At 38.1% G+C, this 22,012-nt stretch overlaps 1 protein-coding gene across 1 annotated transcript in view; it reads right to left on the bottom strand.

The window, feature by feature from the left end:
• The window catches only part of LOC124722671 (histone-lysine N-methyltransferase trithorax-like), a 226,929-nt gene that overhangs the window by 5,797 nt on the left and 199,120 nt on the right, over positions 1–22,012 (bottom strand). The gene's annotated exons all lie outside the window — the stretch shown is intronic.

Here is a 22,012-nt window from a genome sequence, read left to right as displayed (position 1 = left end):
CAAAAAGGTTTTATTATCAAAACTGACCAGGCATGTATTTATTGCAGCATATTTAAAAATTCATTTTGATCTCTATTTTTACAATTCTCTGATAAAATACTTCGATTTTGGTTGTTTTTTCTATGCAGGATGTCAGTATCAGTCGGTGTACAACAGGACTCGGGCTGTCAAAGAAAGCGAAATTATTTTCATCAAATGACACGACATTAATTAAGTGGCACATACATACACTGTTCTATATGCTCTCACTCTATCTGAAAACATTCTACCTCAACTGTGTGTGTATTCACAAGAGGCAACCAGTAACACTGGTCCAAAAAATTATAAAAATGTTGTAATATGTCTTCCAAATCTGGCAATCTAACAACAGAACCGTACACTGACTTTCTCACCCAGTGTTTGAATTCTTATGTGGGTCAAGAACGGTTTCTGTTAGCTATTCACTTTTAGGGTGAACAAGCAAAGCCTGAATTATACAACATAGTCTTTCAGAATGATGAGAAATCACCAACATGTACAATTAAAGTGGTTCCTCTGATATGTACTGCACTTGTTCAACCACTGATGTCTATTTTCATAGACAAGAAAAAAATCTGATAAAGCGTATACAAAATTGTGCTTATCATATAGAAAATAAGAGACACACAAACTCTCGTGAAGACTGTATAAAAATTTAATCAACAGTCCAGCATCAGCTCTCACTGCCAATTTTTAAGGAAATGATCTGATATGCCTGGTTTGCTTCCAGGCTTTCTGATGAAAGAGAAGTTCTTAGGAATGTAATTGAAGTATGTTTTTCCGCAGATCTTTTATTTTAAAAGAACATTGTTCCTGTAAACAATCATCCTTCATAATTGTGCAAGATGGCAAAGACCTTATGTTTTCAATGTTTTTACGACAATTATCATTCTGGTACTTGCACATAAAATATGAAATTGACAAATGAACACATTATTGTAAAAAATTTTATATAATTGAAATTCTGCCAAGAATTTTGTGACAGTGGTAATTAATTTGCCTCCACTGAAACACATCTGAAATTATTCAATTTTTTACAAAGAAAATATTGATGAGTGTAATTCCCTTTTTGAGTAGCCGTCACAGCCATTTCATAAACAAACTAAAATTATTTATGATCTAACTAATAATACTTTAGGTCATTAACTTTATTTAAAAGTTGCTATAATTTGTAAGATAATTCTGAAAACAAAATAAAATTGGGCCTGCAACTAGAATCGAACCCAGATCGGCCGCATGACATTCTATCACGCTACTGACTGAGCTATTTCACCTGTATGCTGGAATGCTACTTCTGACCGTATATTAGGTGTGTATGAGCTATGCTTAAAACTTTACAGCCCTTTTTCTCGGAATTTTCTGGATAGTGCACTTTAAAGACTTCAATGAGTCGACGCCCTTGAGGTATACTACTAACCTGCGAAGTGTCATCCCGAATTGAATTTCCAAGACCGGAATGTCTCCTTACGATACCATTCAATATCTGCTACTCTTCAGACCCTTTATTTTCTCTACCATTCCTGGTAAAACACTGAACACTAATCCACTCTGATGGTCACTCTACCTGCCTTAGAGAATTGCAACTCAAATCATTTACACATACCCTAATGGGGTGCAACTGTATGTTGACATCCGACAATGTCGTCTGTGTGCTTCACTTTTTTTCGTTAGGCGCTATATATCAGACACTATGTTGCACACAAAATTATCTTGTTATTGTTATGTCAAAGGATGCAAGAAGCTGCAGAATGTGTCTCAAGTGACTTATACTCTAAACAAAAATCATATGAATGGCACAAGATTACATCACTGATGATTTAAAAAGCAAACACCCAGTTGCAAACATAACCTATGTACAAGGGCATGCTGAAAAGTAATGCCTAGTTTTTTTTTATAAATAAAACTAACGTTATTAACATTCTACATCTTTATTCTCCATGTCTACATATATGCAACCCCCTGCTGCAAGAGGACTCCGAATTGTAGCGTGTAACAACTATGACCATGCATGGGAAACAATGTGCTGTAATTGAGTTTTAATTCGAAGTGTTCATTCACACATGGAGAACCCTCTCCTTCAGCATGACAATGCCAGACCACACACACGAGTGCTGCAACATCTGTAACAATCCGACGCCTTGAGTTCACTGTCATAGATCATCCTCCATACAGCCCCAACTTGGCCCCATTCAATTTTCATCTGTTTTCATCTTGAAGACTTCACTTTAACAGTGATGAAACTGTGCAATCAGAGGTGAGATTGTGGCTCCAGCAACAATGTCAAACATTCTACAGTGTCAAAATCAACAAACTCGTGTCTCACTGGGGAAAATGTGTTCATCACCACGGTGAGTACGTTGAGAAATAAGTATGTTGACATGAAGAATAAAGATTTAGAATGTTAAATAACATTTGTTTTAATTAACAAGCTTTACGAGTTTTCACATAAAAAATGCAGAAGCATTACTTGTCAGCATGCCCTCATTCATTTCATTTCCTGCCAACAGCCGCAGATAAGCAAGCATACAGAAAATATGGAAGCCTAAGTATCCAAAGGTTCACTATGGTGCATGTGAATGCTGATAGTGAACCACTATGGTTACTGTGGGGCAGTTCACTAGTATTTGTTAAGTGTCCAGACACCTATTAGAGGACATTAGTTTAAGGTGTGATCACACTTCACCTTTGTGTCGGCTTGAATTCTGCTGGGGAAGCTTTCAATGGGATGTCCGAATGACTGTGGAGGGAACCAAAAAAGGTAGTGATGTTTGACAAGGATTGATGGAGGATGTTGAAAACGATCAAAGAAGGGTAGCTCGTTTATCACTAAATAGGGGGGAGAGTGTTGTGGATATGATTAAGTGAGCTCGGGTGGCAGTCATTAAAACAAAGGCTATATTATTGTATGTGTAGTCTTCTGTTGGACGTATCTGACAGAACAGACACCTTGATAGTAATGATAACCTCAGTGTGGTTGCACACCATGTCTGAACTCCTACAGGAATCAGTTAAAGGGGCATGCAATGAGGACAATAGATGGTAGATTGTGTGTGTGTGTGTGTGTGTGTGTGTGTGTGTGTGTGTGAAAAGTTAAGAATTTGGGCTGCAGGGGAAGTGTGTCCAGATAGCTGAAGCGGTCAAGGTGATTACTAGCATAAAGCGAGAATTCTGGGTTCGAGTCCCACTCCGGCACAAATTTTCTCTTGTTGCCACTGAATTTAATTCTATGCCCAATTGCGGCTGAGACCTGTATCTCTCTTATACAAAGTACATAATTTTATATACGACCACTGTATCAAAAATGTTATCTGTTCTACTGAATTGATAAATGAAAACCAAATATTGTTACCGGCTATAAGGCTCATAGAGATTGTCTGAGTTACGTGTAGCGAACTCTTTCACGGACAGGGGTGAAGATGTACAAGGTGCCCATCACACTTCAAATGTGAGTAATTTTTATTATTCAAAATTTACAGAGGCCACCATTCTTGTCTGATACCTTTCAGCTGATGTGACAGCAATCAACCAGTTCAAGTCAGTTCAGGGTGAATCATCACCACCACCAAAGCCGCCTTGCCAATCAAATCACATTGCAGGAAGACCCGACCTGCGAGGTAGAGGGCTCTCAGAGCTGTAACTAAAAAAACTCTCTCTTCCATTTCGGCCCACCATCTAGAGAAGATGCTGAATGGCTTATTTCCTTTAGCTTTGAATTTTGCGTTTACCTCCAAGATGAGTCTGGAGCAATTAAGAGTTATCTTTTCCTGTTCCCCTGGTAATCCTCGCCACATAATTCCCATCGGTAAATAAACCAATACGGATTCTTTTTCCAGACCTGAGTGCCGTATATTAATTACAAGCCCACAGCGATACTGAATACAACCCTTGGGGGGAGGGGAGGAGGGGGGGGGGGGGGGGGAGGTTGGGATACAACAGTTATCAAACAGTTTATGAAATTTAACAATGGATATTGACAACTGTGGAAGTCTGAATTTTCTTACTATTGCACTGGCATTCTTATTACTTCCGAAATACGTTAGACATTAATTATCTCATCGTCCATGAACATGCACAAACAGGCACTTCTTCCATTCCACTAGCATGACAGGAATCTATATCTTAATATTTTGAGACTATGGTCTTGTTCAACTAAAAAGAAATACAATTTGTATTTTACTTAATTGCTTATTTTTATTAAGATGTATCCTCACTAGTCTGGAATTTGTATGAGGGCATCCTGAAAAGCAATGCCTTCGCTCTGCATTTTTTATGTGAAAACTCTTGAAGCTTTGTACATAAAACAAATGTTATTAACATTCTACATCTTTATTCTTCATGTCTACATGTTTGCAACCCTCTGCCGCTAGAGGGCTCCAAATTGTAGCATGTAACATAACTATGTCTGTGCACAAGAAACACCATGCTACGAGGGTTGCCCAGTAAATAATGCCCCATATTTTTTTTCTCCAGAAGTATTTATTCCACAACAATCAAATTTACATATGTGAAAGACTGATGTTTTGTCTACTTGCTTTATTTTTCCACATACTCTCCTTCAAGTTCGACAGCCTTTTTCCAGCGAGACACAAGAGCGTGTATTCCCTGCCGGTAAAAATCTGTACTCTGCCTACGGTGCCAGGTTGTCACTTCGTGAATCACTTCTTTGTCATCGGCAAAACGTCTTCCACGAATGAAATTCTTCATTGGCCCAAACAAGTGAAAGTCTGAAGGAGCCAAATCGGGGCTGTAGGGTGGATGGGGTAACACTATCCAACCCAGTTTCGCGATGTGTTCACAAGTCCTCAAACTTGTGTGAGGACGAGCGTTATCATGCTGAATCAAAACATCCTGTGGGTTAACATGACGCCCAAGGCGCCGGAAGCGCTGCTTAAGTTTGTCTAATGTTTTGACATAAGCCTCTGAATTAATGGTACTGCCTTTTGGCATCACATCAATGAGAATTACGCCCTCGCAATCCCAAAACACAGTCATCATGACTTTTCCGGCTGAAGGAACTGTTTTGAATTTTTTCTTCTGTGGAGAATAAGCATGACGCCATTCCATCGATTGTCTTTTTGTTTCGGGCTCAAAATGATGCACCCAAGTTTCATCACCTGTCACAATCCGTGACAAAAAGGCCTCCCCGTCAACGTGAAAGCGTCTCAACAAATCGAAAGAAATGTCTTTTCTTTGGGATTTGTGATCGACAGTAAGACACCGAGGAACCCATCTTGCACACACTTTTGAGTATCCAAGCTGATTGATAATCACATCCACACTTCCTTTGCTTACTGACAACTCCAGTGCCAATTGTTGAGTCGTAATGCGTCGATCCCGTCGAATGAGAACATCAGCCCGCTGCAACATGTCAGGCGTGACAGCCGTGGGAGGCCTTCCCGACCGCGGCAAATCTCGGAGCTCCGCAGCACCGCCCTCTGATGCTTTCACCCTCTGTGCCCAGCGACCAACAGTACTCCTATCGACTGCAGATGTTCCGTAGACTTTGCACAAGCGTTTATGAATATTGCCCACGGTTTCTTCCTCTGCTACGAGAAATTCAATCACTGCACGTTGTTTATGACGGATGTCACCTGCAGACGCCATTTTAGAACATTCCTACACCACCGCTCTCTGTCGGAGGAAATTGAAACTTTGCGTACACACGCGGGAAACTTCAAATAACTCGCACCTAAAGTGTCACATTTCTAATATTTTTTATTTCGGAGAAAAAAAATATGGGGCATTATTTACTGGGCAACCCTCGTATAATCAAGTTTCGGATTGGGAGAGTTTATTTACACATGGAGCATCCCCTCCTTCAGCAAGATAATGCCAGACCACACACCCAAGTGCTGTGATATCTGCAATAATCCGAAGTCTTGGGTTCACTGTCATCATCATAATCCTCCACACAGTCCTGACTTGGCCCCCATCCAATTGTAATCTGTTTCCAAAACTTAAAGGACATCTTTAAGGGCTTCACTTTGATGGTGATAAAGTGGTGCAAGCAAAGGTGAGGTTGTGGCTCCCTAATTAAAGTCAAACATTCTACAGTGATGATATTAAGAAACTTGGTCTCTCGTTGGGAAAAATGTGTTCATCAGCAGGGTGACTATGCTGAACAATAAATACATAGCATGAAGAATAAAGATGTAGAATGTTAATGACATTTGTTTTATTTAAAAACTTCAAGGGCTCTCACATAAAAAATTTTGAGGCATTACTTTTCAGCACGCTCTCGTAGTATGTACATTTATGCTCACTTGTAGCACCAAGTAACTCTGGCAATTTTAGCCAAATGTATGTTTTGTTACTAACAGTATGTAACAAAACTACATTTGCATATCTTTTAGAGGATGTGAGGAAAATAATGAAAACAATGTATGAGAAACAACAGAAAAGTATAACAGTATGAAGAAATGAGAAGAGCTATTCATTCTGGGTAGACACCACAATTCATCAGGAAATATGGCAGATCACACACTAAAAACAGAAAGAAAATTATAGAAGCATCCCACCTTTTCTTATATGTTTTCACAGTGTATGAAACAGGTAAGAAAACAGATAGTTAATGAAGAGAATAATGACTTTGTGCATGTAATGCCAATTGAAGTGTGAAAATCTAATGAAGGTACGAAGAAAACCACATAGTTGGATTGTGGAAAGACAGGCAACGAAATTGATCATGCCCTTTCATAGGAAATGTGCTGACATTCAAATGATTCAAGTGATTTGGGGATGCCACATGAGCAGGGGTAGCAAACCAGCAGCCCGCAGGTCAAATGTGGCCCAAATTTTTGGTCCGTGGAGCTGTTTCCTGTGAAAGAAAAATTTACTTCTATTTCACGTGATACCTCCAAAAAAGTTCAGAGCAGTACGGACTGCACAACTGGATACGTTTCTTGCACAGTGCAGGTGAAACAAGTGCCAGAAGTAGTCAATACATTCCATATTTAATTTTACTGCTAACTCGCAATACTACTGGCCATAAAGATAGCCCTTCATGTGTATACTTGGTGCATATTTGATCGCAATAGACCTACCATCACTTCACGTACATAAAGCCAGCTTTCATATTTTTATAGATAATTTGCAATGCTCGCCTTTAATTTTAGTATGCTAGCATTTATTTTATGCTTTCAATTATGGTGAGCAGGTACACCAATCGACATTAGCAATGGTTTCTGCCTCAGTACCTTCTTTTTATTCTAGTAGTATAAAATAAATAAATAATTGTAAAATCCATTTTTATTGATGACTTTTGAGGATTCCGCCTTACGAAGGTAGAAAAGGGACCATCTAGCGCAACTTCAGCCACTTGCCTTTCTCTCTTACTTACAGCAACTAATAATAATGTTATCGACTTGAAATGTATAATAGCTTTAAGAAACAATCATAAAAAAGAAATTGAAATGGGGGTCGAAATTTTAAAGTAAGACTGCTAAGTTTAGTGAAGCATATGTAACTTTTTATATTTACAATACATGATGTTCAGAACTAAAATATCAATTGCCTCCTACAGCAGTTGAATATTACTCTCAAAAATCTCAAGAGAGAAGACTATGAAGTTTCCCAAGTGCGGATGATACTCAAATGAAAGACCGATAACTCGACAAGCAGTGTGGCTCTGTGGTAGAATGACAGCCTTCCATGTGGAGGGCCAGGATTAGCGTATGTACATAGTTGATTTATATTTTCAAACATAGTTGCATGCTCTACAACCACTTCTGTGAAGCGTGAAATACATAAAGATTGGGAAAAAATGAAAAAGAGTAGTGCTCGAGAGGTAATTGTGCATTGCTGGTCTGAGCCTAGTTGCAGTAATTACTACTTTAGTTTTTTCCGTTCAGTTCGAATAACTACGTCATATAAATATATGTTAATTAGCACATATTTAATTTTCATTTTTATGAAAAATACATGTCTTTTTATTTATAATTACAAATCAAACACAAAAATCCAGTTTTCATTGTAGATATAAATCCCCAATCACCAATCCTTTATAAATAAATTTGTTTCAAAAAAAGAAAAACGTTTCAAATTAATTTTTTTCCATTGTTATGTACCCTACACTTCATATAAATGCCTGTGGAACACAAATCTATCTTTAAGTATTTAACACAACTGGGAATCGAAGGCCACCCATGTGGCAGTTGGGCATCCTACTACAGAGCCACAAAGCCCATCAAAACTGTCCACTTGCTTTATAGTGATAAACAACTTCAGGTAACTTTAAAGAAGATTTTGTAGGAATTTCTGAGAGTTTCATCGAACTACTTTAGGTAATTGATATTTGATTCTGAATGTCAGGTACCATACACATAAAAAAATTACCAAACTCTGATTCCTGTGTTGTCTCTTTGTCAGTTTCAGACTTACGGTAAAAAAATGTCTGTTTCAGTTCAAGAAGTAAACTTCATATGATGTCAACTAATAAACAAATAGGACCTAAGAAAAGGAAAATTGCAGAGAGTTGAGAACTTTTCAAGACAAGTGTACTGCTAACTATTTTTTTGAGGAATATAAAACAAAACCCATACGTCTGACATGTAATGAATGTGTCTCAGTTCCAAAAGAATATAATATCCAATGGCATTATGAGACTAAACATGCAGTTACATTTGGTAAGACAATTTTGACAAGACCAGGTAAATGACTTAAACAAGAAACTTTCTACTCAACAGCAGATACTTACAAGGGCGAATTCAGAGTCAACTTGCTATGTAAAAGTGAGTTATGCAGTAGCTCTAATACTGGAAAAGAAATCAAAGCCATATTCAGAAGGCAAAATGGTTAAGGAATACTCGCTGAAATTGTGTCTCCAGGAAAGAAAAAGTATTTATAAGAAATACGCCTGCCTCGTCAAACTATTACTGATGCTAGAAGTGTGGACGACATTGGAAGACAAAACTGAGATAATTTAAAAAATGGTGCATCTGAGTTTATACCTTATTCTCTAGCTTTTGATGAATGCACAGATATGGCAGATACTGCCCAAGTGGTGATTTATGTCAGAGGTGTTGATGCCTGTTTTAATAAAACAGAAGAATTAGCAGAATTGTATCCACTTGAGGATACGATGAAGCAAAGAGAATTGTTGGAAGCAGTTATATCGACATTAGGTAACTTTTTGTTAAAACTTAAGAACCTATTGGGGCTAAAAATACATGGTGCTCAGATGCAGAGCATGATAACATTTCATATTATACAGAAGTAAGATGGCTAACCAGTGCAAAAATGTAGAAATGAGTGTTGGATTTGAAGCAAGAAATACAATCCTCTTTGAAAGCAAGTCAATGAGGCTCCTAGAGTTCGAAGATAAAGAATGGCTTTCCGACTTGCGTTCTTGTTCGATATAACTAGCCACCTAAATGATGTTAATGCTCAACACCAAGGTAAGATCAACCGAATAATGTCCTGGATGATTTTATTTTCACATTCAAAATGAAACTTGGGTTTCGGGAACAACAATTACAAACAAAAATCTTCACCCATTTTCCTACACTGTCAAAGCAATCGTATGTCAAACAGCCGGCAGTGGTTAAATATGCTTCTTTGATATCTGATTTAAAACATGAATTCAAACACTGATTTCAAAATTTTACGAAACATCGTCTGCTATTTTTCTATACTTTCTATGCCATTCTCCATAGAAATGAGTTCACAGAGGCTTTTGCAAATGCTCGAAATGCGATATGATGTGATGCACGGTTAAAAGAGAAATTTTATCAAGTTGCTTTGGAAGAGTTCTATAAAACATATTTGGACAATTAGAAATAGTCAGCATTTTACAAACATGCTTTAAAAATAATTTGATTATTTGGAAACGCTTATGAGTGTTAATAGCTTTTTAGTTGGATGAATTACACCAAATCACAAATGAGAACACGAATTACTGATGTTCATCTGAAAAATTGCTTGCATGTAGCAATCAACACTGGCTTGCTCAGTTTAGTCAGTCAAAGCCAGACATCCCACTAACAATTTATTTCATTAAATTTTATAATAAATGTTCTTTCCTCAGATTTGTTTTATTTTCTTTAAAAAGTAAATTAATATTTCTTAGTTGTTTTGGTTCATACAACAAAAACTGGTAATGCAGCCTGCGAGGAAATTCCCTTTCAAAAATTTGGCACATCTGCCAAAAATGGTGGCCGCCCCGGCTGTATGAGGATTTCCCCCAAATACGAGTCCAGTGTCTAACTCTTGCACCGTCTCACTCAGAGCAGAAGACGTAATTTGGACCGTTATAAGAATGAAGTGGCTGGAAAGACATGTAGTTAAAGGAATGCGTGATAGATGGATGAGGAAGTTCTTTTCTGGATTCAGAGAGATAAGAAACGACTGGAAGATTACCTGATAAAATATGCAGCAGTAACATGGTTGCACATTCATGAAGTCTTTAACACATGGAAAAGTCCAGGAAAGACGCTTTTTAAAGCAGCAGATGTATGTCAATGTGAAGCATAATATTGTGTCTGTATGTTTCCTGCACAAACTGAAACACTATCTTACCATTTTTGTTTGTCAGTGCTATGCCAAGAAAATTTATTTTGAATACTTTTTTGTGTATGCTGTTTTACATCCTCAAAAAACTGTATGAAATGTAGTATACATTTATATATCATAAAGGAGCACCAGAGCTCAGGTTTTTTTTACTGGTTTTGAGCACTGACTCACTCTCAAAGAGTACCTAGATACACTCAAGCTATTGTTAGCTCATACATCTATGTACATATGGTTGTATTGCAAGTTCTTACTTAGGTAATAAGATCTTAAATATTATTTTTCAAATATGATCTTTTATTTTGTGATACTTGTGCATAGTTGTTACATTAACCATTCGTGTGTCAAAAATATAGTTTGCTATTAAATTTACATCTTTAATAAAAATCAATTTATATTGTATGTAAAATACAGGATTGTCTTTTGTTCTGAATTATTTGTCACCAATAAGAATTTTGTCTAAGTTCTTAATATATTTATTATTTCTGAATTCTGTTTGTTTGTTTTAGGTGTTATTTGGAATTTTTGCCAAGATGCTCATGTAGCTTTCTTTTTCTGCTCTATGAAGACTGGAACACTCTGCAGTAGACGTAAGCACTATGTCTACTGCAGAGTGTAGTTTTTCTCGTAGATGTATACTAAAAGTGGAGATGTTGTTTATGATTTTGGTTATATGTTCTTTGTATGTTGTAAATTTTCATCCTGTTTATCCCATTTGGAATACATCACAGTCACTGCACTTAATTTTACATACTTTTGAGTGGTCTTTGCATAATTTTGATTGGTCATGTTTTTGAGTTTTGTCCGTTATCTTCATTCCTTGTTTATTCTCTGCGCAGATGCTAATTTCAACATAAGTAGTACAGAAGGTTTTACTTATTTTTTGAGAAATATTTCCCATACATGGAGGCATCACAATTTTTTCTTTCTTTTTTCTTTCTACTTTTGCTACAGTAATTTCTTCATTTTTGTTGCACATTTGGCCCTGGTTTTCTTTCTGTACATGGAGTATATTAGAATCATAGCTGTTGTGCTGGTGGGTCACATGATGAATTATAGTCATTTGTTGGTGGTTTACAACATGTTGCAAATTTATGGTCACCATTATCGTTAGCTATTTTTATATCTAAGAAGTTTGTGTTCTTGCCTGTTTCATATCCAATGGTAAATTTGATGCTGTTATGCATTTTATTAATTTGTTGGTGAAATTAGTTAAATTTTGTCATGATTTCCAAGAAATAGAATGAGTGTATCATCAACATCATGACAATGATAAATGACATTATCTGCCCATTGGATTTATTCACAGAAAAATTTACTTTCCCATTAATCTAAAAATATTTGCCTGGGTTCCTGCAAGGCAGCTACCCATGACCACGTACAGGGTGATTACAATTAAAGTTAAACTTTCAAACTGCTGTACAAATAACACCACTGATCAGAATGGCGTCAAATTGCAACGGAATATTATCGGAGAAGGGGGAAAACGTACGACAGAAGAAAAATAAATAGTTACAAAATGCAGCAATACATGGCACTGTAAGCATCATAATTTAATAGTGGTTGACTACAAGTGACAAATGAATCATACAACAACGCCTAAGTTGTATGTTCGGCATTAAACAAACTGCACTACTCAGTGTGCATGGGTGTACAGGTGAGATAGTGTTAGTTATACCACGGGAAGGTCATATCACATTGGATGGGAAAAATCGGTTTTTAATCATCCTGAGACCAAAAACTGCATAAAAATCATAAATCTCATTGGTTTTTAACTGTCCTGAGGCCAAAACCGGCATAAAAAGCATCAATCAAAATCAGATCGGATCATTAATTTATGTGTGACTGGCGCAAAACATGTTCACTATGTTGTCCACTGTTTTCTGCAACATGTTGAAATCAAGAAACAGCATGTTCCACAACTAATTGAAGTATTTCCGAGGTGAGGTTCAGAATGTGTTAACAATGTAATGAAATCCTAAACTCAGATTGGAATGTATACCACAGAGACAGGCTGGACAGTGAAGGGGGAGGCATGTTTATAGCAAAGCTATTGTGACTGAAGGATAATTTGGAAAATATTTTGTGTAGATTTCCCCACCATGTTATAGTTCTGGGTGGAGATTTTAATTTGCCGGATATAGACTGGGAGACTCAAACGTTCATAACGGGTGGCAGGGACAAAGAATCCAGTGAAATTTTTTAAAGTGCTTTATCTGAAAACTACCTTGAAGAGTTAAACAGAGAACCGACTCGTGGCGATAACATATTAGACCTTCTGGTGACAAACACACCCGAACTATTTGAAACAGTTAACCCAGAACAGAGAATCAGCGATCATAAAGTGGTTACTGCATCGATGATTTCAGCCATAAATAGAAATAATAAAAAAGGTAGGAAGATTTTTCTGTTTAGCAAAAGTGACAAAAAGCAGATTACAGAGTACCTGACAGCTCAACACAAAAGTTTTGTCTCAAGTACAGATAGTGTTGAGGATCAGTGGACTAAGTTCAAAACCATTGTACAATATGCGTTAGATGAGTATGTGCCAAGCAAGATCATAAGAGATGGAAAAGAGCCACCATGGTACAACAACCGAGTTAGAAAACTGCTGCGGAAGCAAAGGGAACTTCACAGCAAACATACACACAGCCAAAGCCTTGCAGACAAACAAAAATTACGCGAAGCGAAATGTAGTGTGAGGAGGGCTATGTGAGAGGCATTCAATGAATTCGAAAGTAAAGTTCTATGTACTGACTTGGCAGAAAATCCTAAGAAATTTTGGTTTTATATCAAAGCGGTAGGTGGATCAAAACAAAATGTCCAGACACTCTGTGACCAAAATGATACTGAAACAGAGGATGACAGACTAAAGGCCGAAATACTAAATGTCTTTTACCAAAGCTGTTTCACAGAGGAAGACTGCACTGTAGTTTCTTCTCTAGATTGTTGCACAGATGACAAAATGGTAGATAATGAAATAGATGACAGAGGGATAGAGAAACAATTAAAATCGCTCAAAAGAGGAAAGGCCGCTGGACCTGATGGGATACCAGTTCGATTTTACACAGAGTACGCGAAGGAAATTGCCCCCCTTCTTGCAGCGGTGTACCGTAGGTCTCTAGAAGAGCGTAGCGTTCCAAAGGATTGGAAAAGGGCACAGGTCATCCCCGTTTTCAAGAAGGGACGTCGAACAGATGTGCAGAACTATAGACCTATATCTCTAACGTCGATCAGTTGTAGAATTTTGGAACACGTATTATGTTCGAGTATAATGACTTTTCTGGAGACTAGAAATCTACTCTGTACGAATCAGCATGGGTTTCGAAAAATACGATCGTGTGAAACCCAGCTCGGGCAATTCGTACACGAGACTCAAGAGGGCCATAGACACGGGTTCACAGGTAGATGCCGTGTTTCTTGACTTCCGCAAGGCGTTCGATACAGTTCCCCACAGTCGTTTAATGAACAAAGTAAGAGCATATGGACTATCAGACCAATTGTGTGATTGGATTGAAGAGTTCCTAGATAACAGAACGCAGCATGTCATTCTCAATGGAGAGAAGTCTTCCGAAGTAAGAGTGATTTCAGGTGTGTCGCAGGGGAGTGTCGTAGGACCGTTGCTATTCACAATATACATAAATGACCTTGTGGATGACATCGGAAGTTCACTGAGGCTTTTTGCAGATGATGCTGTGGTGTATCGAGAGATTGTAACAATGGGAAATTGTACTGAAATGCAGGAGGATCTGCAGCGAATTGATGCGTGGTGCAGGGAATGGCAATTGAATCTCAATGTAGACAAGTGTAATGTGCTGCGAATACATAGAAAGATAGATCCCTTACCATTTAGCTACAAAATAGCAGGTCAGCAACTGGAAGCAGTTAATTCCATAAATTATCTGGGACTAGGCATTAGGAGTGATTTAAAATGGAATGATCATATAAAGTTGACTGTCGGTAAAGCAGATGCCAGACTGAGATTCATTGGAAGAATCCTAAGGAAATGCAATCCGAAAACAAAGGAAGTAGGTTACAGTATGCTTGTTCGCCCACTGCCTGAATACTGCTCAGCAGTGTGGGATCCGCACCAGATAGGGTTGATAGAAGAGATAGAGAAGATCCAACGGAGAGCAGCGCTCTTCGTTACAGGATTATTTAGTAATCGCGAAAGCGTTACGGAGATGATAGATAAACTCCAGTGGAAGACTCTGCAGGAGAGACGCTCAGTAGCTCGGTACAGGCTTTTGTTAAAGTTTCGAGAACATACCTTCACCGAAGAGTCAAGCAGTATATTGGTCCCTCCTACGTATATCTCGCGAAGAGACCATGAGGATAAAATCAGAGAGATTAGAGCCCACACAGAAGCATACCGACAGTCCCTCTTTCCACGAACAATACAAGACTGGAATAGAAGGGAGAACCGATAGAGGTACTCAGGGTACCCTCCGCCACACACCGTCAGGTGGCTTGCAGAGTATGAATGTAGATGTAGATGAATGTGTGCGTTGAATGCAGCTAAGTTTGCAATCGGAACACTGAACACAACGTCTTTCAGGCAGCCCCACAGCCAGAAGTCACAAGGATTAACATCAGGTGATTGAGACGGCCAGGCTGTAGGGAAATGGTGGCTGATAATTCTTGCATTTCCAAAACGACGCTTCAGCATCTGCTTTACTGGATTTGTAATGTGTGGAGGTGCACCATCTTGCATAAAAATAATCCCATCCACACATCCATGCTGCTAGAGAGCTGGAATGAGGTGGTTGTACAAAAGACTCTCATAGCACTTACCACTGACGGTACAGGTAAAAGGTCTGGAAGCACTTGTCTCTTCGAAAAAATATGGCCCTATGATAAATGATGTCATAAATCAGTACCACACAGTGACCTTTTCAGGATGAAGTTGTACTGGTTGATTTGCACATGGATTTTCTGTTGCCCATATTTGACAATTCTGTGTATTGACATATCCTGTCAGATGGAAGCGGGCTTCATCTGTCCACAAAATCTTCCACGGCCAATCATTTTCCATTTACATACGAGCAAGAAATTCTAAAGCAAAGGTCTCTCTTGCTGGCAGGTTAACAGGGAGCAACTCGTGCACATGGGTAATTTTGAATGGATAGCAAAGAAGGATGTTTCATACGATTTTACGCACCATGCTCACAGGTATGTCCAATGTTTGGGCAATTCTCCATATCTTCTGGTAAACCTTCCGGGATGTAAGGTCGTGGTCCATGAAACTCTTCAGCTCCTAACGTTTCGGCAAGACTCACCGGAGGAGAAACACCCCTCTGAAGATGTCCAGCGCAGCTCTGGACAAAACTTTAGGAGCTGAAGAGTTTCATGGACCACGACCTTACATCCCGGAAGGTTTACCAGAAGATATGTCATCCGGTCATGAAAGCCTTCATACTATGAATTCTCCATATGCTACACGTTTGCACACCACGACGACTCCTGCATTGCTATGGCCACTGCTTTAACTGAGATTGAATCAATTCGTTTCCTCCCTCTACCAGGTTGCACACCAAAAGAACCCGTCCTTTCGAATTTCCAAATCATTTTCTCCAGACCCACAGCAGTCATCGGACCAATGCCTTTTTTCAAACCCTTCAGTGTCCTAAACTTCCGCAGAGAGACGTGTGTAGTCATCATTCTTGTAACGAGCTTTAAAAGCAGAGTGCGATCCTGCTTTGAGACAGTCGTGGCACACGTTGCAGATGCAAAAGGAGGGTAAGCCATGTATCCGGCATGTTTATACGAATTTCAATGGGTCATGCGCATGACAGGTGTTTCCATTTACGTATTCTGACACATACAGCGCCACCTATAAATTTTCACATTATTTTTTTTCTTCTGCCATATGTTGGCCCCCTTCTCCGATCCATACGTTTTCCCCCTTCGCCAATAATATTCCATTGCAATTTGACATCATTCTGACCAGTGGTGTTATTTCTACAGTGTTTTGAAAGTTTAAGTTTAGTTATCACCCTGTATGTCTCTCTTTGGGAAGTGAAATAACTGTGTAATAGCACACTGATCAGTTTATATATTTCTGGCTGGCTACTCTTGCGAAATTGTAATAGGTTATTTCTTATTATGTATATAGCGCCAATAATTTGCATATTTGTGTGCAGATTAGTGACATTTAATGAGATGAAATTGCCACTTACTAATCCTTTTGTATCTTTAATCTGATTTATTAGGTCCATGGTGTTTTTATCTGTACATTTCTTTGTATGTGTGTATTATTAGTTAGGCAACTGATTTAGATTTTAGTAAGTATGCTGGATTATTTATGTCATTTACAACAGGCCTCAGAGAAATCTCCTATTTGTGTATTTTAGACTGTGTTCTTAGTTTAGGTGCTTGTGGATTCACTGCTATACAAATCATTTCCTTGCTAGAACGTAGAAAATCACATTTCTTAATTGCTTGTTTAATACATGTCTGAAATTTGTTTGTACGGTCTCTCTCTAATCTCACAATGTTATTAACTCTGAAAAATTATTTTTACACAAAAAAGTCTTCTTTATGCATTATCTCAATTTCATTGTCTTCTTTATGCATTATTACAATTTCACTGCTTTTATTGCTGTAGCATTGTTTGATTGTAATTTTAAGTTTTATGAAAGACTGATCATTCTTATTGACAAATTTTGAAACTAATGAAGTAGAATTATTCCAAAGAGGACAAAGTTACAACATAACTCCAACATTTAATGATGCTAGTATTAAATCCATAACTGCCCATAGTAAATTATCATTAGATACAGCAAATAAAATTGACATATTGTTATAGATACAGCAAAGTTACCAACAATGGAAAAGAACCACATAAGCAACAAATCCGCAGGTTTCATTAATAAGATCAGTGGCAGATAATTCAGAAAAACATACAATCCTATGTTTTACACACAACATAAATTGATTTTCATCAAAGATATAACTTAATACCAAACCATGTCTCTGCCACAAAAATTGATAATGTAACAACCATGCACGAACATGACAAAACAAAAGTAGATCAAATATGAAAAACGACATTTAACAGATTAAAAAATTAACACACACACACACACACACACACACACACACACACACACACACACACCGGGTGATCAAAAAGTCAGTATAAATTTGAAAACTGAATAAATCACGGAATAATGTAGATAGAGAGGCACAAATTGACACACATGCTTGGAATGACATGGGGTTTTATTACAACCAAAAAAATACAAATATTCAAAAAATGTCCGACAGATGGCGCTTCATCTGATCAGACTAGCAATAATTAGCATAACAAAGTAAGTCAAAGCAAAGATGATGTTCTTCACAGGAATGCTCAATACGTCCACCATCATTCCTCAACAATAGCTGTAGTCGAGGAATAATGTTGTTAACAGCACTGTAAAGCATGTCTGGAGTTATGGTGAGGCACTAGTTTCGGATGTTGTCTTTCAGCATCCCTAGAGATGTCGGTCGATCACGATACACTTGCACTTGCACCTGCACCTTCAGGTAACCCCAAAGCCAATAATCGCACGGACTGAGGTCTGCATGACGAAAGTGGCAGCTGAGCAAACGACCATCACCAAACAATGCGTGCAAGAGATCTTTCACGCGTATAGCAATATGGGGTGGAGCACCATCCTGCATAAACATCGTACGTTCCAGCAGGTGTTTATCAGCCAGGCTGGGGATGATGCGATTCCATAACATATCGGCGTACCTCTCACCCGTCACAGTAGCAGTTACAAAACCAGAATCACACATTTCCTCGAAGAAAAAAGGCCCGATAACGATAGATGTGGTAAATCGAACCCATACCGTGACTTTCTCGTCATGCAATGGAGTTTCCACAACAGTTCTAGGATTTTCGGTAGCCCAAATTCTGCAGTTGTGGGCATTGACAGAACCTCGGAGTGTGAAATGAGCTTTGTCGGTCCACAACACGTTACTCACCCAATCGTCATCTTCCGCCATCTTTTGAAACGCCCACACCACAAATGCCCTCCGCTTCACTAAATCGTCAGGTAACAGTTCATGATGCCGATGGATTTTGTACGGATAGCATCGGAGGGTACGCCTAAGTGCCAACCAAACAGTAGTGTATGGAATGCCGGTGTGACGTGCGACTGCACGAGTGCTGACTTCCCTGTGCATAGATGACCCCGCTACAGTCTCCATTTCTTCCTGAACTGTCTCAGCAGCATTACGCCTTGTGCCACTATGGGGTCTATCATCTAGACAACCCGTGGCTTCGAACTACGAAATCATTCTCGCCACAGCTGCATTTGTCAACGGACCTTTACCCATTCAAATCCCCTTGCTATGGCGATAGGATCGTAACGCTGAACTAGTACATTCCCCATTCTGATAATACAGCTTCACTAAAAGTGCCTTTTCAGGTAACGTCAACATACTGTGACTGCTGGTGCATCTGATTTTCTCTCTCTCATTACAGCTCCTTTTATACACGATTGTCACGCGCAGTCACTGACGTTTTGCTGTCCAGCGCCATCTGTTGGACATTTTGTGAACTTTTTTTTTGTTCTAATAAAACCCCATGTCATTCCAAGCATGTGTGTCAATTTTTACCTCTCTATCTACATTATTCCGTGGTTTATTAAGTTTTCAAATTTACACTGACTTTTTGATCACCCGGTATATATATGTGTGCTGACAATAGCTTTATGTATCTACCTGTTGCTTGAGAATGAGTCATCACTTTAAACTGGTAGCAGTACATAAAATATAACATGCAGCTCTGGTTGGTCATTATTATATTAGTATGCATTTAATATGAAATTATTATTTTGTTTTCTTTCTTGTATTTGAATTTTACAGTTTGTATCTTTCTTGTGTGGTTGTTCTTTCAAAGACTATTTACAAAAACAGTGGCTAATATTCACAATATTGGAAATCCCGTGGGAAGACCTCCACTTTGCAGATACCATTGATGTTCATTCTCATTCTCAAACACTGTAATTTTGCTCCTTTATCATTTTGTTATTGTTTTTAGTCAAATGTAACGATAAATCATTAATATCATATGCAGTTAATAGCAGGTAGGATCAACATGTCAACACTGTTACAGACATATACCACAATGTTGGTATCAACTACACAATCACATAAAGAAAAGGCTGCCATATTGCAGTTCTTGGGATCTGTCAGATACAGTTATCACCAATATGCAGGCAAAGGATTTTGAAGGAACATTACACGCTCTCAATAATTTATTACACATGCAATAAATGTAACATGCAAAAGATCTAAGCTAGTTGTGTCTCATATGGCACTGTTTGAAATCTTTGATGATTTTTTGGGTACCCTCTTTTTTAGTTCGGTTCCATGTAAAAACAAGCTTCATGAAATTGGGGATCACCAGGAAAAGGGGACAGGCACCTAGAACTTCAAAATAAAGGGGGGGGGGGGGGAGATACCATCAACTTCATGATAAATTCATCAATTGCCTAAATGTAGGTACATTGTTTACTTCAATTTCCTTCACTGATATTGGTCAGATGATATGAGGGGTCAGTGATTTCAAAACAGGTAGAGACAGGGCAGATTGACTCAAGTCGTTTTACAAACCAACCCGGTCCATCTCCTTAGTTTTAACTTTTGAGCAAGAGTAACAGTCATTAGCAAGTACAATATCTTTTTAATTTGTTTACAGCATGTTATATGTCTACTTGTGTATTCCTCACTTCAAATAACTGGAAGTGAACTGACATCTGCCAAACAACCGTTTTTCTCTGCAATTAGGGCATATGTAAATTAACTGTGCATCTTAGGGCCACACTAGTAGTGCAGGAAGTGATTTATTGGGAAAACAACACACTGTGATACAGAAGGTGGAAAACTTCGTATCAAAATTGGAAACTTTGCATCAACAATGGAAGAACCTATAAGAGAATCCTGGAGGATTGTCAGAAGCTCACAAGCAAAGAGGAAAAAGACTATGCTAATACTTCAACAATCATTGCTATGGAAAAAGATAGTGAGTTCTTGATCAATAAACAGTTGAATCAGATAAGATCTTCTGAGTTAGCAGAGGCAGTCATGAAGAGCTGAGGGTGAAGTGAATATGCACTGTGTGTCTATGTGCTTATAATTCAAATTTTAGACATAAATATATTTGAATTAAGAGAACTGGAAAACCCATTCATGTGTAGTTTTAGAATTAACTGTGATCTCACTTGTCAAAGTACCATCTCGAGGAGTATCTTACAATGCTGCAGGGGTTAACCAATATTGAAAATGGATGGCGAAGCTGTTTATTGCTTGAAAATGTTCGTGTGAGAGAAGCAATTTGATTTGTGACCACAAGAAGAGAATGAAATTTGTGATTTTGTATTTTCCTTATCGCAGTGCATGTTGAGGCATGGTTCTAAGCCACTTCTGAGGCCAGAACACTGTATTTAGTTTTCAGTATGCTCTAATACTTTATACATGTCAAACTTTCTTGTAGGTTTATCAAAAACTGGAAAATCGTTCATGGTACCTGCCTCCTGTTCAGTTTCCATTAAACAGAGGTTTACAAATCCACCTAACCACGATGATGGATCTCTATTAAAATCTAAATGTTGAAGGAGCTTGCTCTCTGACATACATAGGGATTCATAAAGAACTAAAATACATACAGCTGATTGAATTTTACAAAAAAAGAAGTACAAATGAGAATAGATCAACATCCATAAAATATCCACAATGGCAATGTGTGCCTGTTGAGGACTTAACACTTCCACTACTCGGTGAGTTGTTTCCTTTACTCCTCAATTATTTACGTTCTGTCAGAGCTTTCCATACCACATTTAGGAATTATTCAATAGCCACCACAACTAGGTCTAGATAGAGCCACTGGTTTCTCTTGACAAAAAAACTACTTAGTCAATGCAAGAGCATCACAAAGATGTTCAATAAACTCTGGTGGGTGACCCTACGAATGTGTCTCACTTTTGAAACTTTAGTAGTCCACATTACAATATGAATAATGAAATCTATTACCTTGTGGAACATGGGTATTACTTAATTAACTAGACAGTAAAATTAGGAAATTTGGGTTTGTAAAGAGGGGGCATCAAAAATTAAATAATGGAGAAACCAGGATACAGTAATGACAATATTATGAGAAGGATAGTTGCTACTCACCATTATAGTGTTGCAGCATATAGAGCAATATGGTGAGTAGCAACTATCCTTTTCATTACAAGGGTATCAAAAACTGTTATTCTCGTAAACTATCTATGAATGGAATAGTATGTGGAGAAATGATTCTGGTACACCACATACCCCCATCCCCTTTATACAATGCATGCTGCCCACTGGTGTAAATATGTAAATGTTAAGTCCTTTTGTCACACTCTTACCATCAATACATTCAACCATCTCCTCATTTTTACCTATACCTCTCATAAGAGGAGGAAGGGGTGGAGGGGAGGGGAAGACAAAATTAAAATAGAAAATTAAGAAA

The sequence above is a fragment of the Schistocerca piceifrons genome, chromosome X, assembly GCF_021461385.2.
Source record: "Schistocerca piceifrons isolate TAMUIC-IGC-003096 chromosome X, iqSchPice1.1, whole genome shotgun sequence".
In the NCBI taxonomy this organism is placed as follows: domain Eukaryota; kingdom Metazoa; phylum Arthropoda; class Insecta; order Orthoptera; family Acrididae; genus Schistocerca; species Schistocerca piceifrons.
The sequence above is the reverse complement of the archived record's forward strand: the minus strand, read 5'-3'. Positions and strand labels throughout refer to the sequence as shown.